Source organism: Rhincodon typus, chromosome 3 (genome assembly GCF_021869965.1).
Source record: "Rhincodon typus isolate 14 chromosome 3, sRhiTyp1.1, whole genome shotgun sequence".
Lineage (NCBI taxonomy): Eukaryota > Metazoa > Chordata > Chondrichthyes > Orectolobiformes > Rhincodontidae > Rhincodon > Rhincodon typus.
The window spans coordinates 33,258,746-33,265,437 of NC_063334.1; positions in this window are offsets into that span (position 1 = coordinate 33,258,746).

Here is a 6,692-nt window from a genome sequence, read left to right on the forward strand (position 1 = left end):
ACTGACAGTGATGGAGTCACTGTGACTAACTAATAGATTAACTGTCGGTAAAAGTCATTTAAACAAATAATGATAACAATTAATTTGAAAATGGCTATATGAAGAACAGTAGCACGTGTTGAAGCCTAGTATTGCACAACATGTATGTGGTTGACATTTTACATGAATTTAGAATGGATACCTAGGTTAAATCATAAGGAGCAATAATACGTAATAATAGTTGCATTTCATGGGATTTGGAAACATAACATATGATTGGATTTCAGTTTCCAAGACAATAAAAGTGTAGAAAGTTTCTTTCTACCCTATTTACATGAGTTGGGAAGCCTAGGACTAGGGATTGTACCTGAATATTAGAACTGTACCTTTTTAAGGAGTGAAATTAAGGAACGTTTCCACATGCAAATTGCAGTAAGGGCTTGGAACTCTGTTGCAAATTCTGCAGTTGATTCTAGGTCAGTAGTTAGTTGAAAGAAATTCGTAGTTTTCTTTTGTTAACCAAAGGCATTGGGACAAAGATGGGTACTCAGAGTCAAGCCTTGGTATCTCTGGGCCTGATTAATGAACAGATCATCTAATCACTCAGTTCTGGTCACTCCTTAGCATTGTGAGATTTAGCATCCTATCATAAGTAAATTGTACAATATAAAATGTTGTAAAAATTGCTCCCTTTTAGGCATAATGTTACTTCATAAATATTGGCAGATGTTCTTGATAATCTATCTGAATAAATGATTAGTTGGATCAGTGTTCCTAATCTGATGGCAATACTGTCCTTAGCAAGCTTACAAATACTTTTGACTATTTAGTACTTTTGCAAGGTTGAAGATTTTATTTGAGGGGAGAGGAGGGTGTAGAAGTTTAGAAAAAACTAAGCAGAAGAAAACCTGTGGAAAAGCACCAAAAGCAAAGAACTGTGTATATTGGAAATCAAAAACAAATTGCTGCAGATCCTCAGCAGCGTGTGCAGAGAGAAAGGAGAGTTAACGTTTCAGGTCCAGTGACCCTTCTTCAGAGCGAGGGGTCTGAGGGGTTCTGAGGAAGGGTCACTGGACCCAAAATACGTAATTGAGTATTGGATATATGCAATGACATGAAGTAGGTGTTGATACTGCTCTGCAATTCAATAAGATGGCTGATCTGATTACTTCACATACCTAGTTAGGAGAGCTGGTGACATAAGGGCAGTGTCACTAGGCTAGTAATCCAGAGTATAGGTTAATATTTCTGGGAACATGGCTTCAAATCCCACCATGACAGATGAGGAAATTTGAATTATTGTCATACAGCATGAAACAGACCCTGCGGTCCAACTCGTCCATGCTGAACAGGTTTCCCAAACTAAACTAGTCCCGTTTGCCTGTAGTTGGCTCATATCCCTCTAAACCTTTCCTATTCATGTACCTATCCAAATATCTGTTAAATGTTGTAACTGTACCTACATCTACCACTTCCTGTGGCAGTTCATTCCACATAACGAACCACCCTCTGTGTGAAAAAGTTGCCCCTCAGTTCACTTTTAAATATTTCTCCTCTCACCTTAAAATTGCACCATCTAGTTTTGGACTCTCCTACTCTAGGGAAAAGACATTTGCTATTCACCTTAATTTACGTCCTTATGATTTTAGAAACATCTATGAGTTAAATGTGCAAGCTCCTATTTCCCAGGCAATAAAGCCCTATCCTATTCATCCTCTCCCTATAACTCAAACCCTCCAATTCAAAAAATTTCAACAAAATCTGGAATAAAATAATGCTCCTAATGGTGATAGTGTAATGTGTATTGTCAGGTTCACTAATCTGTCCATCTGCTGGTCTGGCCTTCCATTCCTTGAGATCCACAGCAAATGCATTGTCTGTTAACTGCCTCTGGGTAATTCAGGATGGGTAACAAATGCTAGCGTGGCCAGAAATGTCTACATCCCATGAAGAATTTAAAAATAAAAATCCTAGACCTTATCAGGAACCTGTGGATAATAAAGAGCCCATTTCTATGTAGAATCACTGTCTTAAAATATTAAAAGAAACTGCTTCCACCACTTTTTCAGGAAGAGAGATTATAATAAACAAAATCAATAAGATCATGAATGACCTGAGACCTGATTCCAGATCTGTCACCTTTGTCCAACATCCCCTAATGTGTTTGGTTAACAAGAAAAGAGTCTCGACCCTCTAGTGTGGGAAATAAAAAATATTCCCATTCCTGTCTTAAATGGGTGTCCATTTTTATTTTAGCAGTGACCCCTAATTCTGGATTCTTCCACAAGAGGAAATGTCTTTTCTGCACCCACCCTGATAGGACCCCTCAGGATCTTGTATGTTTTAATCAAATTGCCTCTTGCTGTTCTCTACTCCCGTGGATATAAGCCTAGCCTATTTGACCTCATCTCAACATGTCTATTCCAGGGGAGTATTAATCTAGTTCCAAACCTCTCCTACAACTTACATTTAAGAAATGTTCCTTAAATTAACTCCTGGCTCTAAGTTTTAGGCATATCTCCTTGTCTTAGGCTCTCTGTCTTCCTCTAAACTGCTTCCAATGCATTTACGATCAACCTTACTTAGGGAGACCAATACTGTACACAGTACTCCAGACAATCATGATGCAATACAAAACTGAGAAAAGTAAATTTTCCCTTTAATGTGGCCCATGAGGTTTACCGGTAAAACTTGATGCATGCCTGAGTTGTTTTTGCTTGTTTAAATTGGTTAATAAGTATTGTCTAAAGCCATCACTAGCAATGAGTTTTATTTTCTTTTTGCTTAGCTCTGCAGCCTCAATCCAATGTAGAAACAGATTGTTTTCAATAACAGCACAGTAAGCTTGGACTTGGCATTCTGATGACAACAGTTGATGAGATTTGATCTTCCAGTTCCTATTTTTGCTTCAGTATTTATGAGGCTTGTTGGCAAGATCAGGCCAGGTGAAGTTTCTAAAAGGAAAATCTATTCACCTATCTTGTGGGCAGACAAAACTGAAGAGCACTAGGACCAGATATGACCAATTCCATTCCAGACCCTAATGTCTCACATCTTGATGGATGTAATTAAGTTCGAAGAAATGTGCCCTTCTTTCTCATTGCAATTTATGTTACGACTAAAAGTGCACTTTACTGCCGAAAGGAAAAATTCTAAATTTTGTTCTGATGCTGAACCTGGGCTTTTTCAGCAGAGCTAATGACTGAACTTTGGGTCAACTCCACTGTTAAGGTCAAATGGTAGCCGAACTATATTTCATAACTGAGAGCAAACATTGCATCATTGTTAATGCCTTTAGCATTCGCATATTTTATAGTATTGTCCATCCAAACATTCACATTTACATTTCAAGCCTGTGAGTACCATGTTAATTACTTCATTAAGATTTTTCAGATTCTGAAATAATGCCACAAAAATATGTAGCTATTGATTTGGGAAAAGTTTGTTCTGATTATCTTTTAATGTTCTCCAAAATGTTCTTTAACTGATGTAATTTGTCATTAAACAATGAAGTGCTTTTAAAGAGAGTCAGTGGTGATTTCTTCTATTCATGTTCAGTGCTGAGCCTAATTTTAGGGAACAAAGCCAGGCAAGTGGTAGAGGTGTCAGTGGTGATCATTTCAATGAGGGCAACCATAACACAATAAGATTTAAGACAGTTATGAAAAAGGACAAAGATGGCCCAGAAGTAAGGGTTGTAAATTGGGGAAAGACCGATTTTTTTTTAAAAACGATTTGGCCAAAGTGGGCTGGGAGCAGCTACTTGCAGGAACGTCTACATCAGTGGCTCAGTGGTTAGCACTGCTGCCTCACAGCGCTAGGGAATCAGGTTTAATTCCAGCCTCAGGTGACTGTCTGTGTGGAGTTTGCATGTACTCCCTGCGTTTGCATGGGTTTCCTTCGGGTGCTCCGATTTCCTTTCGCAGTCCAAAGATGTGCACATTAGGCCGATTCACCATGTTAAATTGCCCATAGTGTCCAGGGATGTGCAGGATAGGTGGATTAACCATGGGAAATGCAATGATGGGGTAGATGTGGACTCGATGGGCTGAATGGCCCACTTCCACACTCTACGAATTCTATGAGAGCAGTGTGCATCTTTCAAAAAGTAGTGCAAGTGTCGGGTCAGCGTGTTCCTGTAAAAGTGGAGTGTGAGACCAAACATTCCTTGGATATCGTGGTGTATACATGACTGGAGAAGGAGATAAAGGGAAGTTTGAGGTAGATACCGAGGGCTTCAGAAGCTGTAAAGGCGTATAGAAAATATGAGGGGGTTATTTTTTAAAAATTCGCAAAATGAAGGGAGGGCATGAGAAATCTTTGGCGGGTAAATGAAGAAAAATCCAAAGGCCTTTTTAAAGTATGTTAGGGGCTAATGGATAATCAGGGAAAGAGTGGGTCCCGTTAGGGAGCTAACTGACAAATCTGGGTGGAGTTGGAAGACATGGGTGAGGTTTTAAATTCTACCTTACATTGTATTCACGACGGAGAACAATATAGGTGTAGTTATCATGGAAGAGGCCTAATTATAACTGAAGAAATGACCAGTTGAGAATGAGGGGTTTTTTAGCATGGTTAAAATTAAACAAATGATTGGGCCCAGATGAGGTGTATCCAAAGGGAGGAGATTGCAAGGGCCTCATTGTCAATTTTCAAATGCTTTTGGACACAGGAGAGGTGCCAGAGCACTGGAGAACCGCTGAAGTACTATCTTTTCAAGAAGAGCAGTAAGGATAAACCAGGGGGACTATAGTCTGGTGACCATAATAAAGTGGTAGGGAAACTATTGGAAAAAATTCTGAGAGACAATTAATTTCCCACATACGATGGAGTACCAAACTATCTGATGGTTATTAGACGATGGGTGCATGCTGTGAGTCAAGGCACTTGTGGGGTCTGCAATGGGCTGACTAGGAGTTTTGTCTCAAATCAGTCACATTCCTAGTATTGCCTCTTTCAGATATGTTGCTGTTATATTGGTCACAATTTTGGTAATCTCTTTTGTGAAATGGCAGTTTGCATCTTGTAGTAAACTCTAGGTTAAATATTATCTTGCATGGCTCTGGACCCACCTCTGGGATGGCTATCTCTGCTGCGTTTGCAGCAGATAAAGACAATAGGCTGAGACGATAGAGGATTCTATGGCCTCTCTTTCCTCGCAATCCCCTTCTCTTTCAGCTGACCCATTTTTCCTCACTGGTTCAAATAGTCAGCCTCTAGCTGTCACAGCCGCCAGTCACTGCCTCCCAATTATTTATGTAGATGTCCACCATCTTCATGTTTCACTTGTAGGTGTTCCTATAGTGGTGGTATTGACATAAAGCAGGTCATTGACACAGAGGACAGTTCCCCATAGGATATTTGTGTATTCAACCGTCATTCATTTGCTGAATGTGGTTGAGTCATTGTGCAACATTGGCAGTATGGAACAACTTTCTGCAGAGGACTTGAGGCAGTTTTGTCATGGATCACAGCCGAGTGAGCCTGAACAGTCTTCCATCAGTTTGCTAAGTAGACGCCCATTCTTAATTAACTGAAAGAACTAACAGCTGCAAAGAGTTGAGCTCCAGAACTCAACCAGTGACACCACTGCACACCTTAAAGAGCTCTAGTGTTGTCCTGTAAAAACTGAACCTTGTCCATCATTGGCCACAGTCACTGCCATTACTACACACCATCAAGAGTAAAGCGTATGAGCTCATGCTTCCTCTCAGGAGCATATGCCGAAGAATCCATGTTTTCTCTCAATGTTGAGATTTTCTCTCAACATTGTTTCACCTTTAGGAATATCCAAAATTGTCATGATCTCCTAATGTGAGCTTCCATTGGAAAGAACTCTCCACTTTTAGCACAAAGTTATTTCAGTCATTTATTCTGTGGCACACTTCTGCGATATGGCTTTTAATGTGGATGTATTATATGAAAGGAAAGATGTGTGTATTCATTAGTAAAGTTGATAAATGCACAGCGTTGGATGCAATCAACCAATGTCATTGTCTTCCTTAATCCTGATATAATCAACAACTTGCTTTTATATTGTGCCTTTAATTTGGTTAAATATCTCAAGGTACATCCCAGAGCATTATCAGACAAAATTTGAGGTTATGGGTAAGATATTGTAAGTAGGTTAAGAGAGGGAATTCCATAATTTAGGGCCTAACAGTTTAAATTACAACTCCAATTGGAGCAGTGATGCTAATCTGCGGGAGTGCAGATTTGGAAGTCTTGGTAAGTTATAAGGATAGAACAGGTGAAAGGTGAAGGCATGAAGTGCTTTGAAGGTATGGGTGATAATTTAGAACGTTAGATTGTGTTCAAGACTCCTGAGAAACCTATAAAGGCCAATTGAATAAATATGTGAATTCAGAACAGCACCTCCATACTGGCTATCAGGACATTGTAGGCACATTTGTAAAATCTGTCCTGTGTTATTATGCAACACAGTGGACAACTGAGAGACTGACCAATTAATTCAGTCTGAAATGTTACTTGAGGACTAAACGTTAGCCAGGATACTGAGACTTCTCCTGCTCTTTGAATGTGATTTTCTCTGTTCAACAGAGAGGGAAGCTAGTGTCTGGGTTTAATGTCCTATTTCTAAAATGGCACCTCCAAATCTCCTATCCCTTGGTGATAGCAAGAACTGTTGGTGCTGGAGTCAGAGCAACCACAGTGTGGAGCTGGAGGAACACAGCAGGCCAGGCAGCATCAGA